At 53.3% G+C, this 21783-nt stretch overlaps 23 non-coding genes across 23 annotated transcripts; 13 read left to right on the top strand and 10 right to left on the bottom strand.

Annotated features, from left to right (window-relative positions):
• The first annotated feature begins 378 nt into the window (after positions 1–378).
• Positions 379–450, top strand: TRNAE-CUC (transfer RNA glutamic acid (anticodon CUC)). Its single transcript has one exon. It is a non-coding gene; the product is annotated as a tRNA-Glu (tRNA).
• A 1120-nt stretch (positions 451–1570) lies between these two features.
• TRNAL-UAA (transfer RNA leucine (anticodon UAA)) lies at positions 1571–1653 on the bottom strand. The gene has a single exon. It is a non-coding gene; the product is annotated as a tRNA-Leu (tRNA).
• Positions 1654–2597: 944 nt separating this feature from the next.
• Positions 2598–2669, top strand: TRNAE-CUC (transfer RNA glutamic acid (anticodon CUC)). Its single transcript has one exon. It is a non-coding gene; the product is annotated as a tRNA-Glu (tRNA).
• Positions 2670–3789: 1120 nt separating this feature from the next.
• On the bottom strand, positions 3790–3872 carry TRNAL-UAA (transfer RNA leucine (anticodon UAA)). Its single transcript has one exon. It is a non-coding gene; the product is annotated as a tRNA-Leu (tRNA).
• Positions 3873–4115: 243 nt separating this feature from the next.
• Positions 4116–4187, top strand: TRNAE-UUC (transfer RNA glutamic acid (anticodon UUC)). Its single transcript has one exon. It is a non-coding gene; the product is annotated as a tRNA-Glu (tRNA).
• A 629-nt stretch (positions 4188–4816) lies between these two features.
• On the top strand, positions 4817–4888 carry TRNAE-CUC (transfer RNA glutamic acid (anticodon CUC)). Its single transcript has one exon. It is a non-coding gene; the product is annotated as a tRNA-Glu (tRNA).
• A 1120-nt stretch (positions 4889–6008) lies between these two features.
• Positions 6009–6091, bottom strand: TRNAL-UAA (transfer RNA leucine (anticodon UAA)). The gene has a single exon. It is a non-coding gene; the product is annotated as a tRNA-Leu (tRNA).
• Positions 6092–7035: 944 nt separating this feature from the next.
• Positions 7036–7107, top strand: TRNAE-CUC (transfer RNA glutamic acid (anticodon CUC)). Its single transcript has one exon. It is a non-coding gene; the product is annotated as a tRNA-Glu (tRNA).
• A 1120-nt stretch (positions 7108–8227) lies between these two features.
• TRNAL-UAA (transfer RNA leucine (anticodon UAA)) lies at positions 8228–8310 on the bottom strand. The gene has a single exon. It is a non-coding gene; the product is annotated as a tRNA-Leu (tRNA).
• A 243-nt stretch (positions 8311–8553) lies between these two features.
• On the top strand, positions 8554–8625 carry TRNAE-UUC (transfer RNA glutamic acid (anticodon UUC)). The gene has a single exon. It is a non-coding gene; the product is annotated as a tRNA-Glu (tRNA).
• Positions 8626–9254: 629 nt separating this feature from the next.
• On the top strand, positions 9255–9326 carry TRNAE-CUC (transfer RNA glutamic acid (anticodon CUC)). The gene has a single exon. It is a non-coding gene; the product is annotated as a tRNA-Glu (tRNA).
• A 1120-nt stretch (positions 9327–10446) lies between these two features.
• Positions 10447–10529, bottom strand: TRNAL-UAA (transfer RNA leucine (anticodon UAA)). Its single transcript has one exon. It is a non-coding gene; the product is annotated as a tRNA-Leu (tRNA).
• A 243-nt stretch (positions 10530–10772) lies between these two features.
• On the top strand, positions 10773–10844 carry TRNAE-UUC (transfer RNA glutamic acid (anticodon UUC)). The gene has a single exon. It is a non-coding gene; the product is annotated as a tRNA-Glu (tRNA).
• Positions 10845–12665: 1821 nt separating this feature from the next.
• Positions 12666–12748, bottom strand: TRNAL-UAA (transfer RNA leucine (anticodon UAA)). Its single transcript has one exon. It is a non-coding gene; the product is annotated as a tRNA-Leu (tRNA).
• Positions 12749–12991: 243 nt separating this feature from the next.
• TRNAE-UUC (transfer RNA glutamic acid (anticodon UUC)) lies at positions 12992–13063 on the top strand. The gene has a single exon. It is a non-coding gene; the product is annotated as a tRNA-Glu (tRNA).
• Positions 13064–13692: 629 nt separating this feature from the next.
• TRNAE-CUC (transfer RNA glutamic acid (anticodon CUC)) lies at positions 13693–13764 on the top strand. Its single transcript has one exon. It is a non-coding gene; the product is annotated as a tRNA-Glu (tRNA).
• Positions 13765–14884: 1120 nt separating this feature from the next.
• TRNAL-UAA (transfer RNA leucine (anticodon UAA)) lies at positions 14885–14967 on the bottom strand. The gene has a single exon. It is a non-coding gene; the product is annotated as a tRNA-Leu (tRNA).
• A 243-nt stretch (positions 14968–15210) lies between these two features.
• Positions 15211–15282, top strand: TRNAE-UUC (transfer RNA glutamic acid (anticodon UUC)). The gene has a single exon. It is a non-coding gene; the product is annotated as a tRNA-Glu (tRNA).
• A 629-nt stretch (positions 15283–15911) lies between these two features.
• TRNAE-CUC (transfer RNA glutamic acid (anticodon CUC)) lies at positions 15912–15983 on the top strand. The gene has a single exon. It is a non-coding gene; the product is annotated as a tRNA-Glu (tRNA).
• Positions 15984–17103: 1120 nt separating this feature from the next.
• On the bottom strand, positions 17104–17186 carry TRNAL-UAA (transfer RNA leucine (anticodon UAA)). Its single transcript has one exon. It is a non-coding gene; the product is annotated as a tRNA-Leu (tRNA).
• A 243-nt stretch (positions 17187–17429) lies between these two features.
• On the top strand, positions 17430–17501 carry TRNAE-UUC (transfer RNA glutamic acid (anticodon UUC)). The gene has a single exon. It is a non-coding gene; the product is annotated as a tRNA-Glu (tRNA).
• Positions 17502–19322: 1821 nt separating this feature from the next.
• On the bottom strand, positions 19323–19405 carry TRNAL-UAA (transfer RNA leucine (anticodon UAA)). Its single transcript has one exon. It is a non-coding gene; the product is annotated as a tRNA-Leu (tRNA).
• A 2142-nt stretch (positions 19406–21547) lies between these two features.
• Positions 21548–21630, bottom strand: TRNAL-UAA (transfer RNA leucine (anticodon UAA)). The gene has a single exon. It is a non-coding gene; the product is annotated as a tRNA-Leu (tRNA).
• Between the last annotated feature and the right edge of the window lie 153 nt (positions 21631–21783).

Genomic DNA, 21783 nt, shown 5'->3' with positions numbered 1-21783 from the left:
CCGGCTGCGATGTATACATCTACTTTGGAGCACTCTTCTCCCTTGCACTCTTGAATCGGTCATTCGCAATGTATTCTTCCAGCAAGCTGAATAACGAGGTAGGTGTGAGAAGGTGTACCAGCTGTCTTTGAGCTATCAGCGGCCACTAGGTGTCCCTCTTGTGATTTCCCGGGGATCCCGATTGTACAGGAATTCGTCGGTTCAGTAGCACGGGGGAGGGGATGGCCTGTGCTTGGAAGTGACAAACAGTCTGGTGGAATCATGAGTGTTTTTTCAAGTTCTGATTCATATTCGCTGTAGAATAAAATATGCTTTCAGCCCCCATGAGCTTTGTCACTAGGAGAGCAGTGTAGGAACTTTTGCTGTATGGCTGTGGGTTCCCTGGTGGTCTAGTGGTTAGGATTCGGCGCTCTCACCGCCGCGGCCCGGGTTCGATTCCCGGTCAGGGAACAGTCCTTCTTCTGCCCTTGAATGCTTTTCCTTCCCGCAGGTCAGGGCTTCTCAAAATGAATTTGCTTTTCTGACAAACAGTTTGCCTAGCATCCCGCAATCTGGCTCCTAATTTGATTTTCGCAAGGTTCCCTTTGAGTTGCTTTCCTCGGCGGGAGGAAAATCTCTTGTGCAAGGCTCTTGAGGAAGTGAGATTCTGTATTCCGAGGTGCGCTTCTTTTCGTAGGCTTCTGACCACATGGTGTGCGGCAGGAAGTCATCTTTGACAGGGCCGCAGGCTTTGTCTCCAAATGGCATCCCGGACCCACTGCAACCCACCTTTTTGCTGAAACGGAAGTCTGGTTCAGGGTAAGAAAAAGCTGAGCTGCACGTACCGAAAGCAGCAGAGCCCAGCGGCGGAGAGGGTGTGGCCAGGGCTGTCTGATTTGCATAGTGACCAGTGGCATCTTGGGAATGTACAGGCTTTGGAGCCTAACGGGTGCTGCAGGGGTCTGCCTGGCCGGAGAAATGCCTGTCTGGCGCTCCCCTCAGGACACACGTGTCTTCCGTTCGAGCATGGAGGGTGAGGGACATGGGTCACCCTCATATACAGGGGTGTGGGCATGGGCAGGATGGGGCGTGGGGGACCCGTCAGGGCATTGCCTGTTTGGAAGCCCGTTCGGAAGGCAAGAGGAGGCGGAGGCGGGAATCTCTGCTCAATTTTTTCCCGAGGCCTGGGGACAAGCCTTTGCACATTTGATCCAGCCGGGCCTGCATCAGCAGATCCTGCTCCGATGGCAAGGGAGAGCCTGCAGGTGTAAATCAAAGAAAGGGGAGAAATCCGCAAGAGGCGGGTTAACAAATTCCAGTGGCAGGCCCATGTTCCCCAGGAAGCAAGTACTTCCTCCTGCTCCCTTCAGTGGGAAAAGACATAGGAGGTGTATTTCTCTAAGCAGGGGCTCTGCGTAGGTGGCACTGCATTGCTTTGGCAAACATCCATGCTAAGTGCAGAGTAGCAGCAGACCCCACAGCTGAGACGTGAATTGGGACTGTTAAGGAAGGGCACTGGGAGGGTGAGGAGGGCAGAGGAAAATGCTTTACAAAAGCATCTGCAAGTTCCTACACACCCGCTGAAAACCCATACCAGGGATGGGGCTCGAACCCATGCGGACAACTGTCCATTGGATCTTAAGTCCAACGCCTTAACCACTCGGCCACCCTGGTGAGACCCTAGGTCCTGCCTTACTCAGCTCCCTTTTCATGCTGGCTGCTCCAGCGCAGGCTGTCCAGCAAGAGGTGATTGCAGAGTAAAAAGGCTTTTGCAGGAGGATAAAGGTAATTGCTTATGACAAACACACTGTGTGACACCTAACTTTTCCCCACTCGTACTTTATGGGCAATCTATACAGTGGAGTTAGCTTAGTCACAATAAGGAAGTGAGCAAGGCAGGCTCACAAGAGCATCTCCTCCCTGGTGGTCTAGTGGCTAGGATTCTGCGCTTTCACCGCCGCGGCCCGGGTTCGATTCCCGGTCAGGGAAGATCCCTCTAAGACGTAGACGTGCGTAATTTGTCCACGCAGCTCAGCTTTTTTTAATCGAAGGTCCTTAAAAAGGCACCCGACCTATAGACGAAAGCAGAGGAAAGGGGCTGGGTCCCCTGTGTCCCAGGTTGCTTTGCTCCCATTGCCCTCAGCCACCTTCATGCGCACGCAGTCCCCCACCCAGTCAGGTGCTCTATGTGGGCGTAAAGTGCAGTACCAGCTCATCAGAAAGGTAAATTGCTGGAAAACCCGGCTGCGATGTATACATCTACTTTGGAGCACTCTTCTCCCTTGCACTCTTGAATCGGTCATTCGCAATGTATTCTTCCAGCAAGCTGAATAACGAGGTAGGTGTGAGAAGGTGTACCAGCTGTCTTTGAGCTATCAGCGGCCACTAGGTGTCCCTCTTGTGATTTCCCGGGGATCCCGATTGTACAGGAATTCGTCGGTTCAGTAGCACGGGGGAGGGGATGGCCTGTGCTTGGAAGTGACAAACAGTCTGGTGGAATCATGAGTGTTTTTTCAAGTTCTGATTCATATTCGCTGTAGAATAAAATATGCTTTCAGCCCCCATGAGCTTTGTCACTAGGAGAGCAGTGTAGGAACTTTTGCTGTATGGCTGTGGGTTCCCTGGTGGTCTAGTGGTTAGGATTCGGCGCTCTCACCGCCGCGGCCCGGGTTCGATTCCCGGTCAGGGAACAGTCCTTCTTCTGCCCTTGAATGCTTTTCCTTCCCGCAGGTCAGGGCTTCTCAAAATGAATTTGCTTTTCTGACAAACAGTTTGCCTAGCATCCCGCAATCTGGCTCCTAATTTGATTTTCGCAAGGTTCCCTTTGAGTTGCTTTCCTCGGCGGGAGGAAAATCTCTTGTGCAAGGCTCTTGAGGAAGTGAGATTCTGTATTCCGAGGTGCGCTTCTTTTCGTAGGCTTCTGACCACATGGTGTGCGGCAGGAAGTCATCTTTGACAGGGCCGCAGGCTTTGTCTCCAAATGGCATCCCGGACCCACTGCAACCCACCTTTTTGCTGAAACGGAAGTCTGGTTCAGGGTAAGAAAAAGCTGAGCTGCACGTACCGAAAGCAGCAGAGCCCAGCGGCGGAGAGGGTGTGGCCAGGGCTGTCTGATTTGCATAGTGACCAGTGGCATCTTGGGAATGTACAGGCTTTGGAGCCTAACGGGTGCTGCAGGGGTCTGCCTGGCCGGAGAAATGCCTGTCTGGCGCTCCCCTCAGGACACACGTGTCTTCCGTTCGAGCATGGAGGGTGAGGGACATGGGTCACCCTCATATACAGGGGTGTGGGCATGGGCAGGATGGGGCGTGGGGGACCCGTCAGGGCATTGCCTGTTTGGAAGCCCGTTCGGAAGGCAAGAGGAGGCGGAGGCGGGAATCTCTGCTCAATTTTTTCCCGAGGCCTGGGGACAAGCCTTTGCACATTTGATCCAGCCGGGCCTGCATCAGCAGATCCTGCTCCGATGGCAAGGGAGAGCCTGCAGGTGTAAATCAAAGAAAGGGGAGAAATCCGCAAGAGGCGGGTTAACAAATTCCAGTGGCAGGCCCATGTTCCCCAGGAAGCAAGTACTTCCTCCTGCTCCCTTCAGTGGGAAAAGACATAGGAGGTGTATTTCTCTAAGCAGGGGCTCTGCGTAGGTGGCACTGCATTGCTTTGGCAAACATCCATGCTAAGTGCAGAGTAGCAGCAGACCCCACAGCTGAGACGTGAATTGGGACTGTTAAGGAAGGGCACTGGGAGGGTGAGGAGGGCAGAGGAAAATGCTTTACAAAAGCATCTGCAAGTTCCTACACACCCGCTGAAAACCCATACCAGGGATGGGGCTCGAACCCATGCGGACAACTGTCCATTGGATCTTAAGTCCAACGCCTTAACCACTCGGCCACCCTGGTGAGACCCTAGGTCCTGCCTTACTCAGCTCCCTTTTCATGCTGGCTGCTCCAGCGCAGGCTGTCCAGCAAGAGGTGATTGCAGAGTAAAAAGGCTTTTGCAGGAGGATAAAGGTAATTGCTTATGACAAACACACTGTGTGACACCTAACTTTTCCCCACTCGTACTTTATGGGCAATCTATACAGTGGAGTTAGCTTAGTCACAATAAGGAAGTGAGCAAGGCAGGCTCACAAGAGCATCTCCTCCCTGGTGGTCTAGTGGCTAGGATTCGGCGCTTTCACCGCCGCGGCCCGGGTTCGATTCCCGGTCAGGGAAGATCCCTCTAAGACGTAGACGTGCGTAATTTGTCCACGCAGCTCAGCTTTTTTTAATCGAAGGTCCTTAAAAAGGCACCCGACCTATAGACGAAAGCAGAGGAAAGGGGCTGGGTCCCCTGTGTCCCAGGTTGCTTTGCTCCCATTGCCCTCAGCCACCTTCATGCGCACGCAGTCCCCCACCCAGTCAGGTGCTCTATGTGGGCGTAAAGTGCAGTACCAGCTCATCAGAAAGGTAAATTGCTGGAAAACCCGGCTGCGATGTATACATCTACTTTGGAGCACTCTTCTCCCTTGCACTCTTGAATCGGTCATTCGCAATGTATTCTTCCAGCAAGCTGAATAACGAGGTAGGTGTGAGAAGGTGTACCAGCTGTCTTTGAGCTATCAGCGGCCACTAGGTGTCCCTCTTGTGATTTCCCGGGGATCCCGATTGTACAGGAATTCGTCGGTTCAGTAGCACGGGGGAGGGGATGGCCTGTGCTTGGAAGTGACAAACAGTCTGGTGGAATCATGAGTGTTTTTTCAAGTTCTGATTCATATTCGCTGTAGAATAAAATATGCTTTCAGCCCCCATGAGCTTTGTCACTAGGAGAGCAGTGTAGGAACTTTTGCTGTATGGCTGTGGGTTCCCTGGTGGTCTAGTGGTTAGGATTCGGCGCTCTCACCGCCGCGGCCCGGGTTCGATTCCCGGTCAGGGAACAGTCCTTCTTCTGCCCTTGAATGCTTTTCCTTCCCGCAGGTCAGGGCTTCTCAAAATGAATTTGCTTTTCTGACAAACAGTTTGCCTAGCATCCCGCAATCTGGCTCCTAATTTGATTTTCGCAAGGTTCCCTTTGAGTTGCTTTCCTCGGCGGGAGGAAAATCTCTTGTGCAAGGCTCTTGAGGAAGTGAGATTCTGTATTCCGAGGTGCGCTTCTTTTCGTAGGCTTCTGACCACATGGTGTGCGGCAGGAAGTCATCTTTGACAGGGCCGCAGGCTTTGTCTCCAAATGGCATCCCGGACCCACTGCAACCCACCTTTTTGCTGAAACGGAAGTCTGGTTCAGGGTAAGAAAAAGCTGAGCTGCACGTACCGAAAGCAGCAGAGCCCAGCGGCGGAGAGGGTGTGGCCAGGGCTGTCTGATTTGCATAGTGACCAGTGGCATCTTGGGAATGTACAGGCTTTGGAGCCTAACGGGTGCTGCAGGGGTCTGCCTGGCCGGAGAAATGCCTGTCTGGCGCTCCCCTCAGGACACACGTGTCTTCCGTTCGAGCATGGAGGGTGAGGGACATGGGTCACCCTCATATACAGGGGTGTGGGCATGGGCAGGATGGGGCGTGGGGGACCCGTCAGGGCATTGCCTGTTTGGAAGCCCGTTCGGAAGGCAAGAGGAGGCGGAGGCGGGAATCTCTGCTCAATTTTTTCCCGAGGCCTGGGGACAAGCCTTTGCACATTTGATCCAGCCGGGCCTGCATCAGCAGATCCTGCTCCGATGGCAAGGGAGAGCCTGCAGGTGTAAATCAAAGAAAGGGGAGAAATCCGCAAGAGGCGGGTTAACAAATTCCAGTGGCAGGCCCATGTTCCCCAGGAAGCAAGTACTTCCTCCTGCTCCCTTCAGTGGGAAAAGACATAGGAGGTGTATTTCTCTAAGCAGGGGCTCTGCGTAGGTGGCACTGCATTGCTTTGGCAAACATCCATGCTAAGTGCAGAGTAGCAGCAGACCCCACAGCTGAGACGTGAATTGGGACTGTTAAGGAAGGGCACTGGGAGGGTGAGGAGGGCAGAGGAAAATGCTTTACAAAAGCATCTGCAAGTTCCTACACACCCGCTGAAAACCCATACCAGGGATGGGGCTCGAACCCATGCGGACAACTGTCCATTGGATCTTAAGTCCAACGCCTTAACCACTCGGCCACCCTGGTGAGACCCTAGGTCCTGCCTTACTCAGCTCCCTTTTCATGCTGGCTGCTCCAGCGCAGGCTGTCCAGCAAGAGGTGATTGCAGAGTAAAAAGGCTTTTGCAGGAGGATAAAGGTAATTGCTTATGACAAACACACTGTGTGACACCTAACTTTTCCCCACTCGTACTTTATGGGCAATCTATACAGTGGAGTTAGCTTAGTCACAATAAGGAAGTGAGCAAGGCAGGCTCACAAGAGCATCTCCTCCCTGGTGGTCTAGTGGCTAGGATTCTGCGCTTTCACCGCCGCGGCCCGGGTTCGATTCCCGGTCAGGGAAGATCCCTCTAAGACGTAGACGTGCGTAATTTGTCCACGCAGCTCAGCTTTTTTTAATCGAAGGTCCTTAAAAAGGCACCCGACCTATAGACGAAAGCAGAGGAAAGGGGCTGGGTCCCCTGTGTCCCAGGTTGCTTTGCTCCCATTGCCCTCAGCCACCTTCATGCGCACGCAGTCCCCCACCCAGTCAGGTGCTCTATGTGGGCGTAAAGTGCAGTACCAGCTCATCAGAAAGGTAAATTGCTGGAAAACCCGGCTGCGATGTATACATCTACTTTGGAGCACTCTTCTCCCTTGCACTCTTGAATCGGTCATTCGCAATGTATTCTTCCAGCAAGCTGAATAACGAGGTAGGTGTGAGAAGGTGTACCAGCTGTCTTTGAGCTATCAGCGGCCACTAGGTGTCCCTCTTGTGATTTCCCGGGGATCCCGATTGTACAGGAATTCGTCGGTTCAGTAGCACGGGGGAGGGGATGGCCTGTGCTTGGAAGTGACAAACAGTCTGGTGGAATCATGAGTGTTTTTTCAAGTTCTGATTCATATTCGCTGTAGAATAAAATATGCTTTCAGCCCCCATGAGCTTTGTCACTAGGAGAGCAGTGTAGGAACTTTTGCTGTATGGCTGTGGGTTCCCTGGTGGTCTAGTGGTTAGGATTCGGCGCTCTCACCGCCGCGGCCCGGGTTCGATTCCCGGTCAGGGAACAGTCCTTCTTCTGCCCTTGAATGCTTTTCCTTCCCGCAGGTCAGGGCTTCTCAAAATGAATTTGCTTTTCTGACAAACAGTTTGCCTAGCATCCCGCAATCTGGCTCCTAATTTGATTTTCGCAAGGTTCCCTTTGAGTTGCTTTCCTCGGCGGGAGGAAAATCTCTTGTGCAAGGCTCTTGAGGAAGTGAGATTCTGTATTCCGAGGTGCGCTTCTTTTCGTAGGCTTCTGACCACATGGTGTGCGGCAGGAAGTCATCTTTGACAGGGCCGCAGGCTTTGTCTCCAAATGGCATCCCGGACCCACTGCAACCCACCTTTTTGCTGAAACGGAAGTCTGGTTCAGGGTAAGAAAAAGCTGAGCTGCACGTACCGAAAGCAGCAGAGCCCAGCGGCGGAGAGGGTGTGGCCAGGGCTGTCTGATTTGCATAGTGACCAGTGGCATCTTGGGAATGTACAGGCTTTGGAGCCTAACGGGTGCTGCAGGGGTCTGCCTGGCCGGAGAAATGCCTGTCTGGCGCTCCCCTCAGGACACACGTGTCTTCCGTTCGAGCATGGAGGGTGAGGGACATGGGTCACCCTCATATACAGGGGTGTGGGCATGGGCAGGATGGGGCGTGGGGGACCCGTCAGGGCATTGCCTGTTTGGAAGCCCGTTCGGAAGGCAAGAGGAGGCGGAGGCGGGAATCTCTGCTCAATTTTTTCCCGAGGCCTGGGGACAAGCCTTTGCACATTTGATCCAGCCGGGCCTGCATCAGCAGATCCTGCTCCGATGGCAAGGGAGAGCCTGCAGGTGTAAATCAAAGAAAGGGGAGAAATCCGCAAGAGGCGGGTTAACAAATTCCAGTGGCAGGCCCATGTTCCCCAGGAAGCAAGTACTTCCTCCTGCTCCCTTCAGTGGGAAAAGACATAGGAGGTGTATTTCTCTAAGCAGGGGCTCTGCGTAGGTGGCACTGCATTGCTTTGGCAAACATCCATGCTAAGTGCAGAGTAGCAGCAGACCCCACAGCTGAGACGTGAATTGGGACTGTTAAGGAAGGGCACTGGGAGGGTGAGGAGGGCAGAGGAAAATGCTTTACAAAAGCATCTGCAAGTTCCTACACACCCGCTGAAAACCCATACCAGGGATGGGGCTCGAACCCATGCGGACAACTGTCCATTGGATCTTAAGTCCAACGCCTTAACCACTCGGCCACCCTGGTGAGACCCTAGGTCCTGCCTTACTCAGCTCCCTTTTCATGCTGGCTGCTCCAGCGCAGGCTGTCCAGCAAGAGGTGATTGCAGAGTAAAAAGGCTTTTGCAGGAGGATAAAGGTAATTGCTTATGACAAACACACTGTGTGACACCTAACTTTTCCCCACTCGTACTTTATGGGCAATCTATACAGTGGAGTTAGCTTAGTCACAATAAGGAAGTGAGCAAGGCAGGCTCACAAGAGCATCTCCTCCCTGGTGGTCTAGTGGCTAGGATTCGGCGCTTTCACCGCCGCGGCCCGGGTTCGATTCCCGGTCAGGGAAGATCCCTCTAAGACGTAGACGTGCGTAATTTGTCCACGCAGCTCAGCTTTTTTTAATCGAAGGTCCTTAAAAAGGCACCCGACCTATAGACGAAAGCAGAGGAAAGGGGCTGGGTCCCCTGTGTCCCAGGTTGCTTTGCTCCCATTGCCCTCAGCCACCTTCATGCGCACGCAGTCCCCCACCCAGTCAGGTGCTCTATGTGGGCGTAAAGTGCAGTACCAGCTCATCAGAAAGGTAAATTGCTGGAAAACCCGGCTGCGATGTATACATCTACTTTGGAGCACTCTTCTCCCTTGCACTCTTGAATCGGTCATTCGCAATGTATTCTTCCAGCAAGCTGAATAACGAGGTAGGTGTGAGAAGGTGTACCAGCTGTCTTTGAGCTATCAGCGGCCACTAGGTGTCCCTCTTGTGATTTCCCGGGGATCCCGATTGTACAGGAATTCGTCGGTTCAGTAGCACGGGGGAGGGGATGGCCTGTGCTTGGAAGTGACAAACAGTCTGGTGGAATCATGAGTGTTTTTTCAAGTTCTGATTCATATTCGCTGTAGAATAAAATATGCTTTCAGCCCCCATGAGCTTTGTCACTAGGAGAGCAGTGTAGGAACTTTTGCTGTATGGCTGTGGGTTCCCTGGTGGTCTAGTGGTTAGGATTCGGCGCTCTCACCGCCGCGGCCCGGGTTCGATTCCCGGTCAGGGAACAGTCCTTCTTCTGCCCTTGAATGCTTTTCCTTCCCGCAGGTCAGGGCTTCTCAAAATGAATTTGCTTTTCTGACAAACAGTTTGCCTAGCATCCCGCAATCTGGCTCCTAATTTGATTTTCGCAAGGTTCCCTTTGAGTTGCTTTCCTCGGCGGGAGGAAAATCTCTTGTGCAAGGCTCTTGAGGAAGTGAGATTCTGTATTCCGAGGTGCGCTTCTTTTCGTAGGCTTCTGACCACATGGTGTGCGGCAGGAAGTCATCTTTGACAGGGCCGCAGGCTTTGTCTCCAAATGGCATCCCGGACCCACTGCAACCCACCTTTTTGCTGAAACGGAAGTCTGGTTCAGGGTAAGAAAAAGCTGAGCTGCACGTACCGAAAGCAGCAGAGCCCAGCGGCGGAGAGGGTGTGGCCAGGGCTGTCTGATTTGCATAGTGACCAGTGGCATCTTGGGAATGTACAGGCTTTGGAGCCTAACGGGTGCTGCAGGGGTCTGCCTGGCCGGAGAAATGCCTGTCTGGCGCTCCCCTCAGGACACACGTGTCTTCCGTTCGAGCATGGAGGGTGAGGGACATGGGTCACCCTCATATACAGGGGTGTGGGCATGGGCAGGATGGGGCGTGGGGGACCCGTCAGGGCATTGCCCGTTTGGAAGCCCGTTCGGAAGGCAAGAGGAGGCGGAGGCGGGAATCTCTGCTCAATTTTTTCCCGAGGCCTGGGGACAAGCCTTTGCACATTTGATCCAGCCGGGCCTGCATCAGCAGATCCTGCTCCGATGGCAAGGGAGAGCCTGCAGGTGTAAATCAAAGAAAGGGGAGAAATCCGCAAGAGGCGGGTTAACAAATTCCAGTGGCAGGCCCATGTTCCCCAGGAAGCAAGTACTTCCTCCTGCTCCCTTCAGTGGGAAAAGACATAGGAGGTGTATTTCTCTAAGCAGGGGCTCTGCGTAGGTGGCACTGCATTGCTTTGGCAAACATCCATGCTAAGTGCAGAGTAGCAGCAGACCCCACAGCTGAGACGTGAATTGGGACTGTTAAGGAAGGGCACTGGGAGGGTGAGGAGGGCAGAGGAAAATGCTTTACAAAAGCATCTGCAAGTTCCTACACACCCGCTGAAAACCCATACCAGGGATGGGGCTCGAACCCATGCGGACAACTGTCCATTGGATCTTAAGTCCAACGCCTTAACCACTCGGCCACCCTGGTGAGACCCTAGGTCCTGCCTTACTCAGCTCCCTTTTCATGCTGGCTGCTCCAGCGCAGGCTGTCCAGCAAGAGGTGATTGCAGAGTAAAAAGGCTTTTGCAGGAGGATAAAGGTAATTGCTTATGACAAACACACTGTGTGACACCTAACTTTTCCCCACTCGTACTTTATGGGCAATCTATACAGTGGAGTTAGCTTAGTCACAATAAGGAAGTGAGCAAGGCAGGCTCACAAGAGCATCTCCTCCCTGGTGGTCTAGTGGCTAGGATTCGGCGCTTTCACCGCCGCGGCCCGGGTTCGATTCCCGGTCAGGGAAGATCCCTCTAAGACGTAGACGTGCGTAATTTGTCCACGCAGCTCAGCTTTTTTTAATCGAAGGTCCTTAAAAAGGCACCCGACCTATAGACGAAAGCAGAGGAAAGGGGCTGGGTCCCCTGTGTCCCAGGTTGCTTTGCTCCCATTGCCCTCAGCCACCTTCATGCGCACGCAGTCCCCCACCCAGTCAGGTGCTCTATGTGGGCGTAAAGTGCAGTACCAGCTCATCAGAAAGGTAAATTGCTGGAAAACCCGGCTGCGATGTATACATCTACTTTGGAGCACTCTTCTCCCTTGCACTCTTGAATCGGTCATTCGCAATGTATTCTTCCAGCAAGCTGAATAACGAGGTAGGTGTGAGAAGGTGTACCAGCTGTCTTTGAGCTATCAGCGGCCACTAGGTGTCCCTCTTGTGATTTCCCGGGGATCCCGATTGTACAGGAATTCGTCGGTTCAGTAGCACGGGGGAGGGGATGGCCTGTGCTTGGAAGTGACAAACAGTCTGGTGGAATCATGAGTGTTTTTTCAAGTTCTGATTCATATTCGCTGTAGAATAAAATATGCTTTCAGCCCCCATGAGCTTTGTCACTAGGAGAGCAGTGTAGGAACTTTTGCTGTATGGCTGTGGGTTACCTGGTGGTCTAGTGGTTAGGATTCGGCGCTCTCACCGCCGCGGCCCGGGTTCGATTCCCGGTCAGGGAACAGTCCTTCTTCTGCCCTTGAATGCTTTTCCTTCCCGCAGGTCAGGGCTTCTCAAAATGAATTTGCTTTTCTGACAAACAGTTTGCCTAGCATCCCGCAATCTGGCTCCTAATTTGATTTTCGCAAGGTTCCCTTTGAGTTGCTTTCCTCGGCGGGAGGAAAATCTCTTGTGCAAGGCTCTTGAGGAAGTGAGATTCTGTATTCCGAGGTGCGCTTCTTTTCGTAGGCTTCTGACCACATGGTGTGCGGCAGGAAGTCATCTTTGACAGGGCCGCAGGCTTTGTCTCCAAATGGCATCCCGGACCCACTGCAACCCACCTTTTTGCTGAAACGGAAGTCTGGTTCAGGGTAAGAAAAAGCTGAGCTGCACGTACCGAAAGCAGCAGAGCCCAGCGGCGGAGAGGGTGTGGCCAGGGCTGTCTGATTTGCATAGTGACCAGTGGCATCTTGGGAATGTACAGGCTTTGGAGCCTAACGGGTGCTGCAGGGGTCTGCCTGGCCGGAGAAATGCCTGTCTGGCGCTCCCCTCAGGACACACGTGTCTTCCGTTCGAGCATGGAGGGTGAGGGACATGGGTCACCCTCATATACAGGGGTGTGGGCATGGGCAGGATGGGGCGTGGGGGACCCGTCAGGGCATTGCCTGTTTGGAAGCCCGTTCGGAAGGCAAGAGGAGGCGGAGGCGGGAATCTCTGCTCAATTTTTTCCCGAGGCCTGGGGACAAGCCTTTGCACATTTGATCCAGCCGGGCCTGCATCAGCAGATCCTGCTCCGATGGCAAGGGAGAGCCTGCAGGTGTAAATCAAAGAAAGGGGAGAAATCCGCAAGAGGCGGGTTAACAAATTCCAGTGGCAGGCCCATGTTCCCCAGGAAGCAAGTACTTCCTCCTGCTCCCTTCAGTGGGAAAAGACATAGGAGGTGTATTTCTCTAAGCAGGGGCTCTGCGTAGGTGGCACTGCATTGCTTTGGCAAACATCCATGCTAAGTGCAGAGTAGCAGCAGACCCCACAGCTGAGACGTGAATTGGGACTGTTAAGGAAGGGCACTGGGAGGGTGAGGAGGGCAGAGGAAAATGCTTTACAAAAGCATCTGCAAGTTCCTACACACCCGCTGAAAACCCATACCAGGGATGGGGCTCGAACCCATGCGGACAACTGTCCATTGGATCTTAAGTCCAACGCCTTAACCACTCGGCCACCCTGGTGAGACCCTAGGTCCTGCCTTACTCAGCTCCCTTTTCATGCTGGCTGCTCCAGCGCAGGCTGTCCAGCAAGAGGTGATTGCAGAGTAAAAAGGCTTTTGCAGGAGGATAAAGGTAATTGCTTATGACAAACACACTGTGTGACACCTAACTTTTCCCCACTCGTACTTTATGGGCAATCTATACAGTGGAGTTAGCTTAGTCACAATAAGGAAGTGAGCAAGGCAGGCTCACAAGAGCATCTCCTCCCTGGTGGTCTAGTGGCTAGGATTCGGCGCTTTCACCGCCGCGGCCCGGGTTCGATTCCCGGTCAGGGAAGATCCCTCTAAGACGTAGACGTGCGTAATTTGTCCACGCAGCTCAGCTTTTTTTAATCGAAGGTCCTTAAAAAGGCACCCGACCTATAGACGAAAGCAGAGGAAAGGGGCTGGGTCCCCTGTGTCCCAGGTTGCTTTGCTCCCATTGCCCTCAGCCACCTTCATGCGCACGCAGTCCCCCACCCAGTCAGGTGCTCTATGTGGGCGTAAAGTGCAGTACCAGCTCATCAGAAAGGTAAATTGCTGGAAAACCCGGCTGCGATGTATACATCTACTTTGGAGCACTCTTCTCCCTTGCACTCTTGAATCGGTCATTCGCAATGTATTCTTCCAGCAAGCTGAATAACGAGGTAGGTGTGAGAAGGTGTACCAGCTGTCTTTGAGCTATCAGCGGCCACTAGGTGTCCCTCTTGTGATTTCCCGGGGATCCCGATTGTACAGGAATTCGTCGGTTCAGTAGCACGGGGGAGGGGATGGCCTGTGCTTGGAAGTGACAAACAGTCTGGTGGAATCATGAGTGTTTTTTCAAGTTCTGATTCATATTCGCTGTAGAATAAAATATGCTTTCAGCCCCCATGAGCTTTGTCACTAGGAGAGCAGTGTAGGAACTTTTGCTGTATGGCTGTGGGTTCCCTGGTGGTCTAGTGGTTAGGATTCGGCGCTCTCACCGCCGCGGCCCGGGTTCGATTCCCGGTCAGGGAACAGTCCTTCTTCTGCCCTTGAATGCTTTTCCTTCCCGCAGGTCAGGGCTTCTCAAAATGAATTTGCTTTTCTGACAAACAGTTTGCCTAGCATCCCGCAATCTGGCTCCTAATTTGATTTTCGCAAGGTTCCCTTTGAGTTGCTTTCCTCGGCGGGAGGAAAATCTCTTGTGCAAGGCTCTTGAGGAAGTGAGATTCTGTATTCCGAGGTGCGCTTCTTTTCGTAGGCTTCTGACCACATGGTGTGCGGCAGGAAGTCATCTTTGACAGGGCCGCAGGCTTTGTCTCCAAATGGCATCCCGGACCCACTGCAACCCACCTTTTTGCTGAAACGGAAGTCTGGTTCAGGGTAAGAAAAAGCTGAGCTGCACGTACCGAAAGCAGCAGAGCCCAGCGGCGGAGAGGGTGTGGCCAGGGCTGTCTGATTTGCATAGTGACCAGTGGCATCTTGGGAATGTACAGGCTTTGGAGCCTAACGGGTGCTGCAGGGGTCTGCCTGGCCGGAGAAATGCCTGTCTGGCGCTCCCCTCAGGACACACGTGTCTTCCGTTCGAGCATGGAGGGTGAGGGACATGGGTCACCCTCATATACAGGGGTGTGGGCATGGGCAGGATGGGGCGTGGGGGACCCGTCAGGGCATTGCCTGTTTGGAAGCCCGTTCGGAAGGCAAGAGGAGGCGGAGGCGGGAATCTCTGCTCAATTTTTTCCCGAGGCCTGGGGACAAGCCTTTGCACATTTGATCCAGCCGGGCCTGCATCAGCAGATCCTGCTCCGATGGCAAGGGAGAGCCTGCAGGTGTAAATCAAAGAAAGGGGAGAAATCCGCAAGAGGCGGGTTAACAAATTCCAGTGGCAGGCCCATGTTCCCCAGGAAGCAAGTACTTCCTCCTGCTCCCTTCAGTGGGAAAAGACATAGGAGGTGTATTTCTCTAAGCAGGGGCTCTGCGTAGGTGGCACTGCATTGCTTTGGCAAACATCCATGCTAAGTGCAGAGTAGCAGCAGACCCCACAGCTGAGACGTGAATTGGGACTGTTAAGGAAGGGCACTGGGAGGGTGAGGAGGGCAGAGGAAAATGCTTTACAAAAGCATCTGCAAGTTCCTACACACCCGCTGAAAACCCATACCAGGGATGGGGCTCGAACCCATGCGGACAACTGTCCATTGGATCTTAAGTCCAACGCCTTAACCACTCGGCCACCCTGGTGAGACCCTAGGTCCTGCCTTACTCAGCTCCCTTTTCATGCTGGCTGCTCCAGCGCAGGCTGTCCAGCAAGAGGTGATTGCAGAGTAAAAAGGCTTTTGCAGGAGGATAAAGGTAATTGCTTATGACAAACACACTGTGTGACACCTAACTTTTCCCCACTCGTACTTTATGGGCAATCTATACAGTGGAGTTAGCTTAGTCACAATAAGGAAGTGAGCAAGGCAGGCTCACAAGAGCATCTCCTCCCTGGTGGTCTAGTGGCTAGGATTCGGCGCTTTCACCGCCGCGGCCCGGGTTCGATTCCCGGTCAGGGAAGATCCCTCTAAGACGTAGACGTGCGTAATTTGTCCACGCAGCTCAGCTTTTTTTAATCGAAGGTCCTTAAAAAGGCACCCGACCTATAGACGAAAGCAGAGGAAAGGGGCTGGGTCCCCTGTGTCCCAGGTTGCTTTGCTCCCATTGCCCTCAGCCACCTTCATGCGCACGCAGTCCCCCACCCAGTCAGGTGCTCTATGTGGGCGTAAAGTGCAGTACCAGCTCATCAGAAAGGTAAATTGCTGGAAAACCCGGCTGCGATGTATACATCTACTTTGGAGCACTCTTCTCCCTTGCACTCTTGAATCGGTCATTCGCAATGTATTCTTCCAGCAAGCTGAATAACGAGGTAGGTGTGAGAAGGTGTACCAGCTGTCTTTGAGCTATCAGCGGCCACTAGGTGTCCCTCTTGTGATTTCCCGGGGATCCCGATTGTACAGGAATTCGTCGGTTCAGTAGCACGGGGGAGGGGATGGCCTGTGCTTGGAAGTGACAAACAGTCTGGTGGAATCATGAGTGTTTTTTCAAGTTCTGATTCATATTCGCTGTAGAATAAAATATGCTTTCAGCCCCCATGAGCTTTGTCACTAGGAGAGCAGTGTAGGAACTTTTGCTGTATGGCTGTGGGTTCCCTGGTGGTCTAGTGGTTAGGATTCGGCGCTCTCACCGCCGCGGCCCGGGTTCGATTCCCGGTCAGGGAACAGTCCTTCTTCTGCCCTTGAATGCTTTTCCTTCCCGCAGGTCAGGGCTTCTCAAAATGAATTTGCTTTTCTGACAAACAGTTTGCCTAGCATCCCGCAATCTGGCTCCTAATTTGATTTTCGCAAGGTTCCCTTTGAGTTGCTTTCCTCGGCGGGAGGAAAATCTCTTGTGCAAGGCTCTTGAGGAAGTGAGATTCTGTATTCCGAGGTGCGCTTCTTTTCGTAGGCTTCTGACCACATGGTGTGCGGCAGGAAGTCATCTTTGACAGGGCCGCAGGCTTTGTCTCCAAATGGCATCCCGGACCCACTGCAACCCACCTTTTTGCTGAAACGGAAGTCTGGTTCAGGGTAAGAAAAAGCTGAGCTGCACGTACCGAAAGCAGCAGAGCCCAGCGGCGGAGAGGGTGTGGCCAGGGCTGTCTGATTTGCATAGTGACCAGTGGCATCTTGGGAATGTACAGGCTTTGGAGCCTAACGGGTGCTGCAGGGGTCTGCCTGGCCGGAGAAATGCCTGTCTGGCGCTCCCCTCAGGACACACGTGTCTTCCGTTCGAGCATGGAGGGTGAGGGACATGGGTCACCCTCATATACAGGGGTGTGGGCATGGGCAGGATGGGGCGTGGGGGACCCGTCAGGGCATTGCCCGTTTGGAAGCCCGTTCGGAAGGCAAGAGGAGGCGGAGGCGGGAATCTCTGCTCAATTTTTTCCCGAGGCCTGGGGACAAGCCTTTGCACATTTGATCCAGCCGGGCCTGCATCAGCAGATCCTGCTCCGATGGCAAGGGAGAGCCTGCAGGTGTAAATCAAAGAAAGGGGAGAAATCCGCAAGAGGCGGGTTAACAAATTCCAGTGGCAGGCCCATGTTCCCCAGGAAGCAAGTACTTCCTCCTGCTCCCTTCAGTGGGAAAAGACATAGGAGGTGTATTTCTCTAAGCAGGGGCTCTGCGTAGGTGGCACTGCATTGCTTTGGCAAACATCCATGCTAAGTGCAGAGTAGCAGCAGACCCCACAGCTGAGACGTGAATTGGGACTGTTAAGGAAGGGCACTGGGAGGGTGAGGAGGGCAGAGGAAAATGCTTTACAAAAGCATCTGCAAGTTCCTACACACCCGCTGAAAACCCATACCAGGGATGGGGCTCGAACCCATGCGGACAACTGTCCATTGGATCTTAAGTCCAACGCCTTAACCACTCGGCCACCCTGGTGAGACCCTAGGTCCTGCCTTACTCAGCTCCCTTTTCATGCTGGCTGCTCCAGCGCAGGCTGTCCAGCAAGAGGTGATTGCAGAGTAAAAAGGCTTTTGCAGGAGGATAAAGGTAATTGCTTATGACAAACACACTGTGTGACACCTAACTTTTCCCCACTCGTACTTTATGGGCAATCTATACAGTGGAGTTAGCTTAGTCACAATAAGGAAGTGAGCAAGGCAGGCTCACAAGAGCATCTCCTCCCTGGTGGTCTAGTGGCTAGGATTCGGCGCTTTCACCGCCGCGGCCCGGGTTCGATTCCCGGTCAGGGAAGATCCCTCTAAGACGTAGACGTGCGTAATTTGTCCACGCAGCTCAGCTTTTTTTAATCGAAGGTCCTTAAAAAGGCACCCGACCTATAGACGAAAGCAGAGGAAAGGGGCTGGGTCCCCTGTGTCCCAGGTTGCTTTGCTCCCATTGCCCTCAGCCACCTTCATGCGCACGCAGTCCCCCACCCAGTCAGGTGCTCTATGTGGGCGTAAAGTGCAGTACCAGCTCATCAGAAAGGTAAATTGCTGGAAAACCCGGCTGCGATGTATACATCTACTTTGGAGCACTCTTCTCCCTTGCACTCTTGAATCGGTCATTCGCAATGTATTCTTCCAGCAAGCTGAATAACGAGGTAGGTGTGAGAAGGTGTACCAGCTGTCTTTGAGCTATCAGCGGCCACTAGGTGTCCCTCTTGTGATTTCCCGGGGATCCCGATTGTACAGGAATTCGTCGGTTCAGTAGCACGGGGGAGGGGATGGCCTGTGCTTGGAAGTGACAAACAGTCTGGTGGAATCATGAGTGTTTTTTCAAGTTCTGATTCATATTCGCTGTAGAATAAAATATGCTTTCAGCCCCCATGAGCTTTGTCACTAGGAGAGCAGTGTAGGAACTTTTGCTGTATGGCTGTGGGTTACCTGGTGGTCTAGTGGTTAGGATTCGGCGCTCTCACCGCCGCGGCCCGGGTTCGATTCCCGGTCAGGGAACAGTCCTTCTTCTGCCCTTGAATGCTTTTCCTTCCCGCAGGTCAGGGCTTCTCAAAATGAATTTGCTTTTCTGACAAACAGTTTGCCTAGCATCCCGCAATCTGGCTCCTAATTTGATTTTCGCAAGGTTCCCTTTGAGTTGCTTTCCTCGGCGGGAGGAAAATCTCTTGTGCAAGGCTCTTGAGGAAGTGAGATTCTGTATTCCGAGGTGCGCTTCTTTTCGTAGGCTTCTGACCACATGGTGTGCGGCAGGAAGTCATCTTTGACAGGGCCGCAGGCTTTGTCTCCAAATGGCATCCCGGACCCACTGCAACCCACCTTTTTGCTGAAACGGAAGTCTGGTTCAGGGTAAGAAAAAGCTGAGCTGCACGTACCGAAAGCAGCAGAGCCCAGCGGCGGAGAGGGTGTGGCCAGGGCTGTCTGATTTGCATAGTGACCAGTGGCATCTTGGGAATGTACAGGCTTTGGAGCCTAACGGGTGCTGCAGGGGTCTGCCTGGCCGGAGAAATGCCTGTCTGGCGCTCCCCTCAGGACACACGTGTCTTCCGTTCGAGCATGGAGGGTGAGGGACATGGGTCACCCTCATATACAGGGGTGTGGGCATGGGCAGGATGGGGCGTGGGGGACCCGTCAGGGCATTGCCTGTTTGGAAGCCCGTTCGGAAGGCAAGAGGAGGCGGAGGCGGGAATCTCTGCTCAATTTTTTCCCGAGGCCTGGGGACAAGCCTTTGCACATTTGATCCAGCCGGGCCTGCATCAGCAGATCCTGCTCCGATGGCAAGGGAGAGCCTGCAGGTGTAAATCAAAGAAAGGGGAGAAATCCGCAAGAGGCGGGTTAACAAATTCCAGTGGCAGGCCCATGTTCCCCAGGAAGCAAGTACTTCCTCCTGCTCCCTTCAGTGGGAAAAGACATAGGAGGTGTATTTCTCTAAGCAGGGGCTCTGCGTAGGTGGCACTGCATTGCTTTGGCAAACATCCATGCTAAGTGCAGAGTAGCAGCAGACCCCACAGCTGAGACGTGAATTGGGACTGTTAAGGAAGGGCACTGGGAGGGTGAGGAGGGCAGAGGAAAATGCTTTACAAAAGCATCTGCAAGTTCCTACACACCCGCTGAAAACCCATACCAGGGATGGGGCTCGAACCCATGCGGACAACTGTCCATTGGATCTTAAGTCCAACGCCTTAACCACTCGGCCACCCTGGTGAGACCCTAGGTCCTGCCTTACTCAGCTCCCTTTTCATGCTGGCTGCTCCAGCGCAGGCTGTCCAGCAAGAGGTGATTGCAGAGTAAAAAGGCTTTTGCAGGAGGATAAAGGTAATTGCTTATGACAAACACACTGTGTGACACCTAACTTTTCCCCACTCGTACTTTATGGGCAATCTATACAGTGGAGTTAGCTTAGTCACAATAAGGAAGTGAGCAAGGCAGGCTCACAAGAGCATCTCCTCCCTGGTGGTCTAGTGGCTAGGATTCGGTGCTTTCACCGCCGCGGCCCGGGTTCGATTCCCGGTCAGGGAAGATCCCTCTAAGACGTAGATGTGCGTAATTTGTCCACGCAGCTCAGCTTTTTTTAATCGAAGGTCCTTAAAAAGGCACCCGACCTATAGACGAAAGCAGAGGAAAGGGGCTGGGTCCCCTGTGTCCCAGGTTGCTTTGCTCCCATTGCCCTCAGCCACCTTCATGCGCACGCAGTCCCCCACCCAGTCAGGTGCTCTATGTGGGCGTAAAGTGCAGTACCAGCTCATCAGAAAGGTAAATTGCTGGAAAACCCGGCTGCGATGTATACATCTACTTTGGAGCACTCTTCTCCCTTGCACTCTTGAATCGGTCATTCGCAATGTATTCTTCCAGCAAGCTGAATAACGAGGTAGGTGTGAGAAGGTGTACCAGCTGTCTTTGAGCTATCAGCGGCCACTAGGTGTCCCTCTTGTGATTTCCCGGGGATCCCGATTGTACAGGAATTCGTCGGTTCAGTAGCACGGGGGAGGGGATGGCCTGTGCTTGGAAGTGACAAACAGTCTGGTGGAATCATGAGTGTTTTTTCAAGTTCTGATTCATATTCGCTGTAGAATAAAATATGCTTTCAGCCCCCATGAGCTTTGTCACTAGGAGAGCAGTGTAGGAACTTTTGCTGTATGGCTGTGGGTTCCCTGGTGGTCTAGTGGTTAGGATTCGGCGCTCTCACCGCTGCGGCCCGGGTTCGATTCCCGGTCAGGGAACAGTCCTTCTTCTGCCCTTGAATGCTTTTCCTTCCCGCAGGTCAGGGCTTCTCAAAATGAATTTGCTTTTCTGACAAACAGTTTGCCTAGCATCCCGCAATCTGGCTCCTAATTTGATTTTCGCAAGGTTCCCTTTGAGTTGCTTTCCTCGGCGGGAGGAAAATCTCTTGTGCAAGGCTCTTGAGGAAGTGAGATTCTGTATTCCGAGGTGCGCTTCTTTTCGTAGGCTTCTGACCACATGGTGTGCGGCAGGAAGTCATCTTTGACAGGGCCGCAGGCTTTGTCTCCAAATGGCATCCCGGACCCACTGCAACCCACCTTTTTGCTGAAACGGAAGTCTGGTTCAGGGTAAGAAAAAGCTGAGCTGCACGTACCGAAAGCAGCAGAGCCCAGCGGCGGAGAGGGTGTGGCCAGGGCTGTCTGATTTGCATAGTGACCAGTGGCATCTTGGGAATGTACAGGCTTTGGAGCCTAACGGGTGCTGCAGGGGTCTGCCTGGCCGGAGAAATGCCTGTCTGGCGCTCCCCTCAGGACACACGTGTCTTCCGTTCGAGCATGGAGGGTGAGGGACATGGGTCACCCTCATATACAGGGGTGTGGGCATTGGCAGGATGGGGCGTGGGGGACCCGTCAGGGCATTGCCCGTTTGGAAGCCCGTTCGGAAGGCAAGAGAAGGCGGAGGCGGAGGCGGGAATCTCTGCTCAATTTTTTCCCGAGGCCTGGGGACAAGCCTTTGCACATTTGATCCAGCCGGGCCTGCATCAGCAGATCCTGCTCCGATGGCAAGGGAGAGCCTGCAGGTGTAAATCAAAGAAAGGGGAGAAATCCGCAAGAGGCGGGTTAACAAATTCCAGTGGCAGGCCCATGTTCCCCAGGAAGCAAGTACTTCCTCCTGCTCCCTTCAGTGGGAAAAGACATAGGAGGTGTATTTCTCTAAGCAGGGGCTCTGCGTAGGTGGCACTGCATTGCTTTGGCAAACATCCATGCTAAGTGCAGAGTAGCAGCAGACCCCACAGCTGAGACGTGAATTGGGACTGTTAAGGAAGGGCACTGGGAGGGTGAGGAGGGCAGAGGAAAATGCTTTACAAAAGCATCTGCAAGTTCCTACACACCCGCTGAAAACCCATACCAGGGATGGGGCTCGAACCCATGCGGACAACTGTCCATTGGATCTTAAGTCCAACGCCTTAACCACTCGGCCACCCTGGTGAGACCCTAGGTCCTGCCTTACTCAGCTCCCTTTTCATGCTGGCTGCTCCAGCGCAGGCTGTCCAGCAAGAGGTGATTGCAGAGTAAAAAGGCTTTTGCAGGAGGATAAAGGTAATTGCTTATGACAAACACACTGTGTGACACCTAACTTTT

Source organism: Triturus cristatus, chromosome 5_2 (genome assembly GCF_964204655.1).
Source record: "Triturus cristatus chromosome 5_2, aTriCri1.1, whole genome shotgun sequence".
In the NCBI taxonomy this organism is placed as follows: domain Eukaryota; kingdom Metazoa; phylum Chordata; class Amphibia; order Caudata; family Salamandridae; genus Triturus; species Triturus cristatus.
Note: the sequence above shows the minus strand (reverse complement) of the source record. Positions and strands in the feature narration are given on the sequence as shown.